At 44.5% G+C, this 16,865-nt stretch overlaps 1 non-coding gene across 1 annotated transcript; it reads left to right on the forward strand.

Moving 5' to 3' along the window:
* Positions 1-827: 827 nt before the first annotated feature.
* On the forward strand, positions 828-902 carry Trnae-cuc. The gene has a single exon. It is a non-coding gene; the product is annotated as a tRNA-Glu (tRNA).
* Positions 903-16,865: the final 15,963 nt, after the last annotated feature.

The raw sequence follows: 16,865 nt of genomic DNA on the forward strand, positions 1-16,865 counted from the left end.
AATTGTAATGCTTTTGTGTGAGAAGAAATACAAGAAAGAGTTACTGTAGAACTTAGTAGTAAAAGACAGGAGAAAGACGAATTGTTTGAAACTACAGGAAATAGAAACACAATTCAAAGTTCCTGGAAAGAGAAAAGATCAAATTTTTATGCATTTAATCTGAGCGCCATGAATCACACGGCAAATGTCAAAACGATGGCTCATTTACTGCCACACGCAAAGCGGCTGGCCTCTCGTTATCGAATTTACAGCCTCAGCAATGCGATGTTGCAGACATTCAGTAGTGTCAGGCACGTTGTTCTTGTGATCTTCAGTCCAGAGACTGGTTTGATTCAGCTCTCCGTGCTACTCTATACTGTGCAAGCTTCTTCAGCTCCGAGTAACTACTGTAACCTAGATTCTTCTGAATCTGTCTAGTGTATTCATGCCTTGGTCTCCCTCTACGATATTTACCCTCCGAGCTTCCTTCCAATACTAAATTGATGATTCCTGGATGCCTCAGAACGTGTCGTACCAACAGATTCCCCTCTTCTAGTAAAGTTGTGCCACAGATTTCTGTTCTCCCCAATTCTGTTCATTACCTCCTCATTAGTTACGTGATCTACCCATCTAACCATTACCATTCTTCTGTAGCACCACATTTCGAAAGCTTCTATTCTCTTCTTGTCTAAACTATTTATCGACGCATTGCTGCGTGGCAAACAGAAGAGAACCTTGCAGAACTAGCACTCCTGAAAGAAAGGTTCCCAGGAGAGCTTCTGTACAGTTTGGACGGTAGGAGAAGAGGTACTGGCAAAAGTAAAGCTGTGACGACGGGGCGTCAGTCGTGCTTGGGTAGCTCAGTTGGTAGAGCACTTGCCCGCTCAAGGCAAAGGTCCCGAGTTCGAGCCTCGGTCCGGCACACAGTTTTAATCTGCGAGGAAGTTTCATATCAGCGTACACTCCGCTGCAAAGTGAAAATCTCATTCTGGGACCTCAGTATATGTTATGCGTGATAATAACCAGACTTCGTACCACCTTTTGCTCACACTGCGTTTCTACACGACAACATCTCGAGGTACGACCGTGGGTGATAATGCCTTCAGGACAGGAGATGTGTGGAGGTTTCGCGTCCCTGGGCTCACGGACCGCGGTGCCTTGGCCACTGCGCTCCCTCGGCGGCCCCACGTGTCAGGCTGGGCCGTCGCGTGCCACGTCGCGCCGCGGCCATCGAGTACGCGAGCTGGCGGCCAGGAGCGGCGTGTCTGCATTATTCAGAGCTCTGCTGCCTGCTGCCTGCCTGCTCCCAGGACCCGCCCATCGAACTTTAATACCGCCAAACGACTGGTTTCCTCTGGAAAACCCCGCCGCCGCACGGAACCTCGCGATCCTTCCTCGGGGCCCATTTGCCTTGTCATTACGCCAGTGATTCTACTCGCAAAGTAAATATTTGTCTTTTCCTTTTGATGTTAGCGGGTCAGTAGCGCGAGCCAGTCCGTCGAGCAGCAGTGGATTACTAGCTTTCACAGTTCGTAAGTTTCCTCTCTCTCTCGCTGCCGCTTTCTCAAATTTTCCGTTCTATTTTGGAGCTAAATTAACATAGACACAACTGTTCCCTTCATTACCATAAGAATACAGAATGTAATATGGATACCTACCATATTTCGTCAACGCTTACAGATGTCCTCATTTACATTTGTGTTACACAAGCCACCCTACAGTGTATGGTGAAAGGTACACTGCCACTCCCCGCTTTCCTATTACGTCGTGAGTGGCGCACTGCAAGAATAGCTGTTGTTAGGCTTCCGTATGAGATCCAATATTTCGAAATTTATCACAAGACACCGTTTGACTCTTCTATGAATGTACACTTTCGAAATTTAAGCAACGAATTACAGCCTAGCCCCTTTCACTTGACCCAGATGACTCGGTTATAGGCAACACACAAAGCAACTGCATGCAGTGGAGTGCCTCCACACCACCACATCTCAGGGCATAACAAACTGACAAGTCTCATGTTGTCAGCGAACATATTTTTTCTAAGAAAACTTATTCCCCTAATGTTAGTTGTCACCCCGAGACGTTTCATGCAGGGACTCTGAACTATCCACAATCACGTCACGACCTGATGTTTTCTGCATGGTTGTACTGAACCACTAAGTGGACTACGCCAGTACAGAGTAACCGTTTTCGTTCACATGTCCACGTGTGATCTGCTTCCTAGGGGAGAATAAACATCCTTGCCACATGTACTTGGAGATACTAACACTCCGAGAAACATACGACTTGTAATGGCTGTAGTTATTACTCTGCCAATGACGAAAATACTGAAATAATATCTTTCATTTCACCGTCCTCAGTGACAAATAGAAATATCTGGCCTTATACCATTACACCACATATATATTTAAAGGAGTGTACATCGCTACACTTGTATGTGGCATCAAATATGCCGATAATACTAATGTAAACCAAAATAAAAACCTTATGAACGATGACTGCCTCTGATTGGCTTTATAAAGCGGATCTCTGTGCACGACCGATAGTGGGTATGTGAGCGAAAGAGGACAGAGTAGGCAGTTTTTGTGGTGTGCTCTGTGAAGCCACCAAGTATTAGATTATAATGAAGGAATTATGAGTACATGTATTATTAGAAATAGAAACGTGGAAGCAGAAGTGTTCACGCAAGCAAGGTAAAAATGTTACATAACTGTGACTTTCGTTTTGCTACGGCGTTAGTATAGATGAGCTACCTGATAATTGTCAGTTGTTGAGTATCCCCAGATTTGATGTCAAGGCTAGTTAGATATTTCCCTTTCCTAGGCTTTCTTAGGAAAAGTATATGTAATTTAATGATTCGTATTTATTCTTTGTTTAGTGAGGTCAGATAATACTTGCTGTATACATTTCATTGTTTGTGAATGAATTAGTAAAAGGAATGTAATTTTTTTGAATAATGTTATTTCAATTGTCAAGTGTTTTTCAAAAGCCAAATTTAACTTGGAATATAATTTTGTTCAAAAGTCAGAGTTAGTATTTCACCATCCTCTGTACCGCCTCTCTGTCCAGGTCGTATGTTTTTCAGAGAAGTTGGAGTTTTCTTAGATGTTTTCATTTATCAACAAAAAGATCTTTATGTACATTTGAAATTGGTACAGCCAGCACTGCAAACCGATGCAGAGACTGTAACTAGTATACGTTTATTTTTTGTTTGAGAAACCAGAACATATCGCGTTCCACCATTGCTACTTTAGAGGTAAGACAGTTTAATTTGTTATGTGCACAGGGACCAAGGTTATAAGTTTTGAACAGAGCCAGAGGATTCAGTGTCAAAAGGGCTGAATGTATTTTAGTACTACTGTCTTTATGCTGTCTTTCCTTTGCTTTGGTCATAGCAGTTCCAGACTCATGACGAATGACGATTGATTGTTAATCATGTTCTTTTTACTGCCCTTATCAGTCATTTCCATATCCTTCCCGTAGATATGAACATTGTTAGAGATATAGATCATTTAGTACATTGAAATTCATGAAGCACTGAGGGTACTGTGAAGTCTATAAATATTGTATCTTTACTCATACAGTCCCATACCTATTTTGATTTTCTGATGCTATTTGTCTATTATGTACTCATACAGGCTATGCAGAGCCATACTTTTATACAATACTACTATTTATGCACTTTGTTCTTGTAAACACCAAATCAAGATATACACTCCTGGAAATGGAAAAAAGAACACATTGACACCGGTGTGTCAGACCCACCATACTTGCTCCGGACACTGCGAGAGGGCTGTACAAGCAATGATCACACGCACAGCACAGCGGACACACTAGGAACCGCGGTGTTGGCCGTCGAATGGCGCTAGCTGCGCAGCATTTGTTAACACTGGTAGCATGCCGCGACAGCGTGGACGTGAACCGTATGCGCAGTTGACGGACTTTGAGCGAGGGCGTATAGTGGGCATGCGGGAGGCCGGGTGGACGTACCGTCGAATTGCTCAACACGTGGGGCGTGAGGTCTCCACAGTACATCGATGTTGTCGCCAGTGGTCGGCGGAAGGTGCACGTGCCCGTCGACCTGGGACCGGGCCGCAGCGACGCACGGATGCACGCCAAGACCGTAGGATCCTACGCAGTGCCGTAGGGGACCGCACCGCCACTTCCCAGCAAATTAGGGTTACTGTTGCTCCTGGGGTATCGGCGAGGACCATTCGCAACCGTCTCCATGAAGCTGGGCTACGGTCCCGCACACCGTTAGGCCGTCTTCCGCTCACGCCCCAACATCGTGCAGCCCGCCTCCAGTGGTGTCGCGACAGGCGTGAATGGAGGAACGAATGGAGACGTGTCGTCTTCAGCGATGAGAGTCGCTTCTGCCTTGGTGCCAATGATGGTCGTATGCGTGTTTGGCGCCGTGCAGGTGAGCGTCAGAATCAGGACTGCATACGACCGAGGCACACAGGGCCAACACCCGGCATCATGGTGTGGGGAGCGATCTCCTACACTGGCCGTACACCACTGGTGATCGTCGAGGGGACACTGAATAGTGCACGGTACATCCAAACCGTCATCGAACCCATCGTTCTACCATTCCTAGACCGGCAAGGGAACTTGCTGTTCCAACAGGACAATGCACGTCCGCATGTATCCCGTGCCACCCAACGTGCTCTAGAAGGTGTAAGTCAACTACCCTGGCCAGCAAGATCTCCGGATCTGTCCCCCATTGAGCATGTTTGGGACTGGATGAAGCGTCGTCTCACGCGGTCTGCACGTCCAGCACGAACGCTGGTCCAACTGAGGCGCCAGGTGGAAATGGCACGGCAAGCCGTTCCACAGGACTACATCCAGCATCTCTACGATCGTCTCCATGGGAGAATAGCAGCCTGCATTGCTGCGAAAGGTGGATATACACTGTACTATTACCGACATTGTGCATGCTCTGTTGCCTGTGTCTATGTGCCTGTGGTTCTGTCAGTGTGATTATGTGATGTATCTGACCCCAGGAATGTGTCAATAAAGTTTCCCCTGCCTGGGACAACGAATTCACGGTGTTCTTATTTCAATTTCCAGGAATGTATATTCGTATTATGAATTATGCATAAAGTTATAGGTAAATGATATTTTATGATACTTCATCAGCTCTGATGCTTATCTCATGTAAAACTAGGCGAATTTGAACCACAAATATGATTTGTGTAACATTTGTAGCTATTAAGATCAGAATTTATTTCATGTACAAGGCCACTTTGAGCCATAGAGAAGTTTATCACAATTATACTTATTAAGGTAAACATTTATTACATGTAAAACCAGGCGACTTTAAGCCACAAAGACGATTTCTGTAACATTTTTATCTATTAAGGTCAGCATTTATTTCATGTTAAACTTGGCCACTTTGAGCCACAAAGATGATTTCTCGGACATCTTAGCTATTCAGATTAGCATTTACGTATGTAGGTAGGCCGCTTCGATCCTCTGTTTGACATTTTTTACTCAGTCTTTTGAGATATTAAGATCTACATGTATTCCAAGTTCAAGTCCACCTGGAGCCATACAATACTTGATTTTACTGTTTGGTTTTCTCAAGTAATTATGTCAAAGTATTGCATATACAAGGCCACTAAGGGCCACAGTATAATGTTATGAACCAGTTACGTTCTCTGTCAAGTTAGGTTATTCTATGTCTAACTGGCACCCTGATGCCACACTTATTGATTTTGTCTTTTTCAGAGTTCACTTTCAATTTTGTCTACTCACTCTGATGTAAAGCATTGTTGTGTCATTCAGTCTGCAATTTCATTAGGATATTGAACTTCTGATCGTATAGATTACTCGATGTCGACATAGGTAGAAAGGGTCATGTTCCACGACCTTAACTTTGCTACCTTTTCATATCTTTCATTATCCAGTCTCCTCCCTCTGTTCGCGGTATTGGACCAGTTTATTACTGGTATTCATGCTTCAACATAAGTGACTCTACATGTCTTTTGGAGCTCAGACGAATCACCACTATGAGCAGTAGTGATGATGCTGGTCATCACATTACTGATATTATGATAATCGTCAGCAATGGTTGTTGATAATTTGTTGCCGAGTACCTATTGTTTCTCTGCACACGACAGGAAAATAATGAGTTCAGATGTCTTTGTAAACTGAATACCCGTCGACATCATTCTCGTTAAAGATGCATATGGACGATGTAGAAAGTTGCTGTGATAAGAGGAAAAACGTCAGTCAGATTACGTGAGCGAAAATTTCAAGTCCACCCTCCCCATATTCTGGCCTTAATATAAACTTTCCAATAAGAGTCTAAGGGCTTAGATAGTTCCGCCCTCTCCTCAGGTTCATCACGAGAGAAAGAATACACTGTTCAAAATGCCTTGTTAATGCCGCAAAGGGAGCTGGAAAGTGTTCGTTAAAGAAGCCAGATTATCCCAAGGCCGCCTCCATCCCTATGTAATCTTTTCATACTGAAACGAAAAACTGAATATATCCATAGACGAAAATGTACTACTTATACGGCATTGTACTACTAATACACAGTCGAATGTCTAATTTGAATGTCCTTATTCCTGCGCTTCGTTCTTTGACCATGCTGTTTTTAATCAAATGGGACTTTCTACTAGTTATATTAATCGTTCACAAGTTTCAGGACTAGAATAGTGTTAACAGAGAGATCAGGGCACATGAACTTCGAGCAACATTAACATGTATCATCTTCCAGCTCAAGTTGAATAATGTATAAATTTATTTAATAAATTACTGCAAGTTTTTAGTAATACGTGTTGACGTAATCTCTGCCGTGGTTTGTCTAAATCTGTTTGGTCCTATGACGAGGATGTGTAGTTTCTGTGTCCAAGCAAATCACCTCAAGACTGCAACTACTATTCGTGGAAGAGTGTTCTCTTCCACACTCGTTTGTTAACGCCAAGAGTATATAGCAGTTACAACAGTTCATATGCATATTACTGGTAAAAATCAACTATTTCTTTCCTCGTGATAGATTTACACTAAATAAATGTTCTTTCGCTACTGTGCTGAAGGACAAAACTCGAGTTCCGTCACACTGAAATAAGTTACTTGCGACCTTGCATGTTACTGGCTTCAGTTTTACCTATTCAAGAATTTGACATATTGTGAGCAAAACTGAAAGAAAGTAAAACTGAAATATGAAATTCTGCAGCTAAAACTGGTGTCATGAAACCACCAAAATCTGCTGTAGTTATTACTTGTTTATGGACAATTAGTTTCAGTCCGGTGACTATCTTCAGGTCACGAATGCCATTACGTAAGGTGGATGGAGGGTTCCCCTTCGTCAAGTACATAATTATGTATTACTGATAGAAACTGGCTGTCTATAAATAAATAGATGTTAAATCAGCTTTTGGTGGTTTTTTCGTGCCTTATTTTAAATACAGTGAAGTCGTACAGCACTGTATACAGAGCACATATCTGCAGATCTTTTGAAACACTAAATTGCGAGGTACTGAATAAATTAGAATCAGTTAATTTTAAAAACATATTGTGTTTTCTAAGGAAATTGTGTTATATCTCTTGGAATGAGAGGAAAGAAACTGAAAAATGCAAATAGAATTTCAGAAAACTTGAGTGTGAAGAATTTTCACTAAACTGTAAAATATCCCCAACCCTCCTCTCGAGGCTAAAATGTTTTTAAGATATTTGTTTTGACCCATCGTCTGGAACTTATAGTGTTCGTACTTACGTCTTATTTACATGATTTTCTAAGCTAAGGATCTAAACTACAGTTTATAATTTTATTTATTTACTGACATTGACGTACTTCTTAGTTTCACTGAATGTGATTTCCTGGAAAGCTTTAAAATCTTTTTTAGAATAAATATAATTATTTCGTAAAATAGGTAATAAAGTTCAGTTGGAAGTCAGCTTATAAAGAAAAACAACAGTGTAAAGACGAAAGATAGGTGAAAGATAGGTAAAGGGAGGGGAAGAAATACCCAGTTCCTAATCTACAGGGTGTCCCAGGAGCAATGGTCAATATTCAGGGATCCGAAAAGAACGATCACTCGAAGCAAAAACTCCAGTACCTATGGGCTTTTAAATGCTATGAACACTTCTTCAACTTCGATGCTGTGAAACAAATCTCTTGTTCTACAAGCTCTTCACTTTCCATATCGTTAGAGAAGGTAGTATAGACGAAAATAAGAAAAAAATTTCAAGGAAATTTGGCTCTAAGATGCTTAGCTTAACTGCTATGAGCCCTTATTCAGTAGGAGAGATGTATTGTTTTGGTGTGGTTATCCTGCCTGATGAAATGCAAAATAAAAGGACCAAGACTCACGATCCAAACCCATCAAGAAAGAAACCAGTCACGGAAATGGAAATGAAATGATCATTTCTTTTGGCAGTTTGTTAAAGACGAACAGTTTGGTGTGATGTTGAGCGCTCTGATTGGAGGGAAACAGCTGCAACTCGTGAAGTGTCAACTATAAAGTAATTTTAATCATACTACATATCTGTGAACTCAATGTAGAGTAGTACAGTGTTAACAGATGTATATTTAGGTATAGTTGTAATTAGTCCACCGATCTCTAGCTCTTCCGAGGCAGCCGGTAACAGATGTAGAGGTGCTTAAGCTGGAAGTTAGTCACTTAGGATCTAAATTCTTGTACATCCCTTTTTTATGTTCCTTTAGTTGATAATATTTTCAACATTCTTCCTTTTTATTCATTACATATTAACAATAGTTCCAATCAGCATGCGTTATCATTGTAAAGACAGCATGAACCAGAACACCACCGGCAAAGCTCCGCGGGTTGTACAGAGAAATTTTCAAAATATAGTGGTGTAGTGTATTTCTGGTCTCCGGTGACTCGTTACAGAGTATTAATTAAATTATGACTTGTTCGGTTTCTTAGCAAAATCACCATTTCTTCTGTGGAAACACCTTCACAACAGTGACCGTAGTATACAATCACTAAAACAACACACAACACAGAATAGTGCTACATTCTCAGACATGATATTGTTGTCCTCGCTGTTGGAAAAGCTGAGAAGCTTGAGGAGCTACCTGACTGAGAAGTAGCGGCTTCGGTTTCGTTAACTGACATACGGTCGGGAGAGCGTTGTGCTGACCACATGCCCTTCCATATCCGCATCCCGTAAAGCCTGTGGACTGACGATGACACGGAGGCCGGTCGGCACCGTTGGACCTTCTTGGCCTGTTTAGACTGAGTTTAGTTTCAGTGGTTTTAGATTCGCTTAATTCACTCTTTAGCCAGAGAAACTTTATGACCACCTACCTAACAGCCGGTATGTCCACCTTTGGTAACAGCGGCGACTCGTGGCGGCATGGAAGCAATGGGGCCTTCGTAGGTCGCTGGATGGACTTGGCACCACATCTGCACATTCAAGTCACCTAATGCCCGTAAATACTGGGGAGGGAGGCGATAAGCTCTTACACCACGTTCAATCACAATCCAGATGTGTACAATCGGGCTCAGATCTGGCGATTTGGGGAGCCAGTACATCAACTGCGACTCGCCACTGTGTTCCTCGAACCACTCGACCAGACCCCTGGCCTTGTGACCTGAACCGTTATCTTGTTGAAAACTGCCATTGCCGTCGGGAAACACGACATCATGAAGGGGTGCACGTGGTCTGAAACGAGTGTACGATACTCTTTGGCCATCACGGTGTCTTTTACGAGCTCCACTGGACCCGTGGACGCCCACTTGAATGTTGCTTGTCTCCAGGAATCGTTAGCGCCAGGATTTCACCCGGAACAAGTCCCGCCTACTCACCCCCGGTTTTCCCGGTCTTTGTTCGGCGCCTCGGCAATGTTTCAGTTGACTCACGTGGTTTACCGCGTTCAGCTGCACTTGGAGTAAATGTTAAACTGAAACTTCCTAGCAGATTAAAACTGTGTGCCGGACCGAGACTCGAACTCGTGACCTTTGCCTTTCGCGGGCAAGTACTCTACCAACTGAGCTACCCAAGCACGATCCACGCCCCGTCCTCACAGGTTTACTTCTGCCAGTACCTCGTCTCCTACCTTCCAAACTTTACAGAAGCTCTCCTGCGTGAGGAAGGGGCGTGAGTCGTGCATGGGTAACTCAGTTGGTAGAGCACTTGCCCGCGAAAGGCCAAGGTCCCGAGTTCGAGTTTCGGTGCGGCACACAGTTTTAATCTGCCAAGAAGTTTCGTATCAGCGCACACTCCGCTGCAGAGTGAAAAATCTCATTCTGGAAATGTTAAATTAATATCTTGCTAGGTCTTAAATTTTGCCAGATAGTTAAAAGACACGTTACAAAAAACGTGCACAATTGGCCTCAGCTGTGCCAGCTACTTCCACAGCAAACACAAGAGAAAACAATTTAGCACTGAATTCTTTAAATACGAGAACTCAGTATTCAGATGAACAGCCTATGGAGAAACATACTTCTATGTGAGAAAAAGCACCCACGGCTACAACAGGATAAACCTGCCCTCAAAGAATGATTTGCTTGGAGAAAGAGGAACCACAGTATACTTGACACTTAAGTTTCAGAACTCAGACACTGTATGTGAAACAAGCACCAAAGTTCACTATACTTCCAGAGGGCATCAAAATTACTTTGTTCTTGCTAGATCGATCCAAGCTGTTTTTGCGTGTTATTCACTGAATAGTTTTGCTGAAAAGTTTTAGGGGTATAAGAAGAACAAGCACAGCATGAAAGACGTTTTACAGCCGTGAAACACTGCAGCATTTCTTTCCTCCATAACTGCTCTGTGAAAACATACATATCATCATTATTATTTTTAAAAAAATTGTTTGAATGACATTTACGAAATTAATAAATCTTTTGGTTAAAAACAGACAGGACAAAGAATAACGACAGATTATTTTCCTGAGACGTTTGCAACAGCATATCGGATACTAATCACACAGAAACAGCCACAATTCTTAATAACCTCGTTTATAATGCGCAGGTATGGCATACGAAGAATTTACAAGTTAAAATTCACCCATTACCCATGCAAATACTAACGAAATGTGGCATATAAGCAAATATCTTACTGCTTTCATTATGCATTTCTACTTTATGGCATTCTTATATTCTTTAATTTTCGCGAGTTACTACGAGAGCCTACATAAACAAAACGACTTTCACTTTTTTCTATATAATGTAGATTTTAGACAACATCGGGCATGGGTGTGTGTGCTGTCCTTAGGTTAGTTAGGTTTAAGAAGTTCTAAGTTCTAGGGGACTCATGACCTCCGAAGTGCTATAGTGCTCAGAGCCATTTGAACCATTTTTTAGACAACACAGTTAGTGGACTGCATCAGTGGCTTTACTACCGACATGACAGATTCAAGACCACTGTATTCCCACTGTATGTTTGCTCTGCTGTTTCCCTAAAATGAACGTATTATAATAAGTGAATTAGTTAATGAAAATTTGTCCTTATTGCCCTTAAATAACATCGCGTTATTTTTTGTTTCCTATTGCTGACGATGCTTTCAGTTCTCTACAAATACTTTTATTTCTTTAATAATGCACATTCATATTATATTACTATCCAGAAAAACTTAAATTTCTTATAATTACTGAATCTCACCACAGTGTAAAATGTGTTGGACTGTGACGATAACAACTTTGATGTAGCTTCCAGTTTGCGGAACTGGCGGCTGTTTAGGGGAGGGCCTTACACTATGGATAGGCGTGGAGGGGGGTGAATGGGCGGGACTTGTTCCGGGTGAAATTCTAGCGCTAAGGGCACGTCTTGTCTCCGTCTCGCAGTACAGGTGTCAATGAGCTATTCCCCTGGAAGACGACGGATTCGCGCTCTCCCATCGGCGTGATGATGAAGGCATCGCGATTCATCAGACAATGCAACGCTCTGCCACTGCGCCAACGTTCAGTGCCGATGGTCACGTGCCCATTTCAGTTGTAGTAGCCGATGTCATGGTGATAACATTAGCACATGCAGGGGTCGTCGGCTGCGGAGGTCGATCCTTGGAAGTGTTCAGTGCACTTGTGTTCAGACATACTTTTACTCTGCTCAGAATTAAAGTCTGATGGTAATTCCGCCCCAGATTCCTCCGCCTGTCCTGTTTTACCAGTCTGCCCGGCCTACGACGTCCGACATGTGTAACGAGAAGTAGTCGTCCAACCATACGACGACTGGACGTGGTTTCACCTTGGTGTCGCCTCGTGTTGAAAATAGTCACCACAGCACCCTCGAGAACCCGGCAAGTCGTGCAGTTTCTGAAATGCTCGCGCCGAGCCTTCGGGCCATCATGATCAGCCCTCGGTCAAACTCAGATAGATCGCACGCCTTTTCCATTCTACATACGGACAGTACGCTCACTAAAACTACATGCATATGCATATGTCCAACTAGCAGTCATTCCTCGCCAGGTGATGCTGCTATCGCCTGGACGGGTTTATAGTGATAGCAGGTCGGTGGTCAAGGTTCTGGCTGACCATTATATGATACTGTAAATGCTTTTAAGAACCAGATGATGGTGCACGATAGAAACAAGTTGATGAATATATAATTGTATTACCAGAGTGAGGCAGTAATCACGATGTATTCCAAACACGTACGTGCTGTGGGGTTCCAATTCCCAAAAATATACTGGGAAATGTTGTCCGTAGAGTTCGGTTTCACCCTGTATAAAACACTGTATTTTTTTCTTCCTTTCAGGCTTTCTCCCGCGCCAGCGCAGGGTTGGCCGTGTTGTTACGGATTTGCAGAGGGTGGTCAGACGCCCTTCCTGAGGCCACTCCGAACCCCCTGGGGCGTAAGTAGTGTGCCCCTGCTGTCTGTGTCTACTGGAAGCCATGTAATAGTGCGAACGTCTGCAAATGTCTGAGAGTCATATAACTGTGGCGGAACGTGGCGACCAGCCCGGTATTCACCTAGCGGGATGTGTAAAACCGCCTAAAAACTACATCCAGGCTGGCTGGCTTCACGGCTGTCGTCGTTATTCCGCCAGGAGGATTCGATCCGGGGCCCGCGCGCCTGCCCGAGTCCAGGAAGCAACGGATTAGCACTCTTGGCTACCCTGGCGGATTATAAAACACTGTGTGTCATTATAATTCGTGCAGACTATATAACAAGTCCAAAATTTGAGGCGACAAAGCTGAATTGATTCATCCATGTGAGTAATTGTCTTGTTGCATAACAGTTTCCTGCCGCAAGTACGTGGCGTCGATGTATGATCCTTCACGCCCGAGCAAACAATTCACTTGTCTTCTTGGGTGCAAGTCCGGAGGAGCTGTTGACATATTGCACTATGATAATTGCAGACTTAATCAATCCAACGATTTCAGATTCTCACTACTATCGTGTGATCACACTAGTGCGAGCAGCATTGGAGACCCAGGTTTGGTGGACTGGTCACTGTACATTGACAGCGAACTTTATTTCGGTAACTCCAAATTTGGGGTTTGAAGTGGCAGTACCCGAAACGTATTACATAACATAATGTAATATAGTGTTAATCGTAATACTCGTACTGATCGTGGGCTCGTACTAGATATGTATTTCCATAATTAATTAGCTAAATAAAATACTGCAGGTAACCTTAGATTTTCATCAGTGCGTAAGTTAGCTACAGCTCACAGAACTGTGCTGTGCAAGATGCAAAAGAGCAATTGCTCTTTGCACTAGCTGGTCTTCGTAATACGTTGAGCCGCGCGGGATTAGCCGAGCGGTCTTAGGCGCTGCAGTCATGGACTGTGCGGCTGATCCCGTCGGAGGTTCGAGTCCTCCCTCGGGCATGGGTGTGTGTGTTTGTCCTTAGGATAATTTAGGTTAAGTAGTGTATAAGCTTAGCGACTGATGACCTTAGCAGTTAAGTCCCATAATATTTCACATACATTTGAATTTTTTTTTTAATACGTTGAAATACAAGAAAGTATCCGGAATTTAAAAAATGTATCGATTTAACGAGAACCAAACCACACACATTGAGTTCTCTAGGAGCAACACGGTTCACATTGTAGCTCACGTAGCTGACGTCCCATCCCTTCGCTGTGCACCGAACGAGGTGGCGAAGTGGTTTGCACACTGGACTCACATTCGGGAGGACGACAGTTCAATCCCTCGTGTGGGCACCCTGATTTAGGTTTTCCGCGATTTCCCTAATCAGTCCAGGCAAATGCCGGGATGGTTCCTTTGAAAGGGCACTGCCGACTTCCTTCCCCGTCCTTCCCCAATCCGATGAGACTGATGACCTCGCCGTTTGGTCTGTTCCCCCAAACAACCCAACCCAACCTTCGCTGTGCGGTCTCGTATTGCGATACGCTCACACTTGCTGCTCCCATTCACTTGCCTTACTCACTAAAGCCGTCATCGGTTCTCAGCCAACAGCTCTGTTTTGCTCATAAACGTGCCACGATACGTTGGCAAGAGAAGCCGCTGATATACATGTCTAATCCCGACATGAAAAGCGGCGGGTCGGCGGGTGCAGCAAAAGGGAAAAGGACAGAGGATAGAAGTGAGGGGGGGGGGGGGGGGAATGAGGAAAAAAATACGAGCAAACCGGCGGCCCTGGCTCGGTCGTTTAAAAATTATTACAAAGCGATGAGGCAGAGGGTGCGCGGGGACTTTTCTTGGAGCGGCCTCCGGCGGCGGAGCCGGCCACAATGGCGCATTGGGAGTCAGCGGAGCGAGCCAAACGCGCTCACGCGGTCCGGCTCGGCCGCGGTAGCCAGCCGGCCCGTCTTCCGACGGCATCGCCAGGCGCGGCGTAGTGGAGAGGGCAGAGGGGAGCAGAAGCTCTGCAACACAGGTGGGGCTGTGGGTCCAACCAGGCACCATCCCCCCCGTGCCAGGAGCTGCAGCAGCCTGAAGACACGAACACCTCAGCTAACTCCGACGCTACAATCTGAACTGCATACATTGCCCCGTTTACCATGCTAAAGTGGTCTTCACACGTACACTGTTTTAGGACTAGTTTTTCAAAGCTTCAGTATACTGAAGCGACCATTATGACATCTGTACTAACAACAAAACTGTAAAACAATCGCGTCTGTTTGAATACGCTGACCTCCAGAACAACAAGACGAATTTTCATGGAGTTCATGAGCGTAGCTTGTGGCAACATGTAGGCTTTAGTTCATCTAAACCAAATCACGAAAAGAAAGTTGTAGCGATTTCAGCTTATACATAGGTGATAAGCCATGGAATACCTCTCCTTTTGCAACATGGACTCAACATATCGCTGGAAGTCCCCAGCAGAAATGTTGAGCCATAATGCGGAAGTGTTGTCGGTGCAGGATTTTATGTACAAAATGAACCCTCGATTAGGTTCCATGGGATTCATGTCAGGAGCTCGAATTACCCAGAATATTCTTCAAACGAGCCGCGAACAACTGTGACCCAGTGACTTGCGTATGATCATCTATAGAAATTCCATCGCTATTTGGGGACATTAGTGGCTGTATATGGTCTCCAAGTGGCCGAACATACCCTAGTCATCAAAAGTATCCGGATACCCCCAAAAACATATGTTTTTCGTATTAGGCGAATTGTGCTGCCACCTATTGCCAGGTACTCCATATTAGCGACCTCAGTAGTCGTTAGACATCGTGAGAGAGCAGAATGGGGCGCTCAGCGGAAGTCAGGGCTTCGAACGTGGTCTCACTTGTGTCTTACGTCTGTCCGCGAGATTTCCACACTCCTAAACATCCCTAGGTCCAGTGTTTCCTGTGTGATAGTGAAGTGGAAACGTGAAGTGACACGTACAGCACTGACAGAGACCGCCAGTTGGAGAGGGTCGTAATGTGTTATTGGCAGACATCTATCCAGACCATCTCACAGAAATTCCAAACGGCATCAGGATCCACTGCAAGTACTATGACAGTTAGGTGGGAGGTGAGAAAACTTGCCTTTAATGGTCGAGCAGTTGCTCATACGCCACACATCACTCCGGTAAATGCCAAACGACGCCTCGCTTGGTGTAAGGAGCGTGAACATTGGACGGTTTAACAGTGGACAAACGTTGTGTGGAGTGACGAATCACGGTACACATTGTGGCGATCCGATGGCAGGGTGTGGGTATGGGGAATGCCCGGTGAACGTCATCCGCCAGCGTGCGTAGTGCCAACAGTAAAATTCTGAGGCGGTGGTGTTATGGTGTGGCAGTGCATTTCATGGAGGGAGCTTGCACCCCTTGTTGTTTTGCGTGGCAGTATCACAGCACAGGCCCACACCGATGTTTTATGCACCTTCTTGCTTCCCACTGTTGAAGAGCAATTCGGTGATGGCGATTGCATCTTTCAACGCGATCGAGCACCTGTTCATAATGCACGGCCTGTGGCGGAGTGATTACACGACAATAACATCCCTGTAACAGACTGGCCTGCACAGCCTGATGTGAATCCTATAGAACACCTTTGGGATGTTTTGGAACGCCGACTTCGTGCCAGGCCTCACCGACCGAAATCCATACCTCTCCCCAGTGCAGCATTAAGTGAAGAATGGGCTGCCATTCCCCAAGAAACCTCCTAGCGCCTGACAGAAGGTATGCCTGCGAGAGTGGAAGCTGTCGTCAAGGCTAAGGGTGGACCAACACTATACTGAATTCCAGTATTACTGAACGAAATTGTGTCATTTTCATCCAGGTGTCCGGATACTTTCAATCACATAATGTAACATTCCAGTCAATGATCGCTTCAGTTGACCAGAGGATCCAGTTCATTCCTAGTAAACATAGCCCACACCATCATGGAACCACTACCAGTTTGCATACTGCCTTGTTAACTATCTGAGCTTAGTGGTGTCTGCGCCACATTCGAACCCTAATATCAGCTCTTACCATCTGAAACCGGGACTCGTCCGATTGTGTTACGGTTTCTCAGTCCGATATAGCCACGTTCCGGAAAGAGGCGCTACAGGTGATATCGCGCTGT

The sequence above is a fragment of the Schistocerca piceifrons genome, chromosome 4, assembly GCF_021461385.2.
Source record: "Schistocerca piceifrons isolate TAMUIC-IGC-003096 chromosome 4, iqSchPice1.1, whole genome shotgun sequence".
Classification (NCBI taxonomy): domain Eukaryota; kingdom Metazoa; phylum Arthropoda; class Insecta; order Orthoptera; family Acrididae; genus Schistocerca; species Schistocerca piceifrons.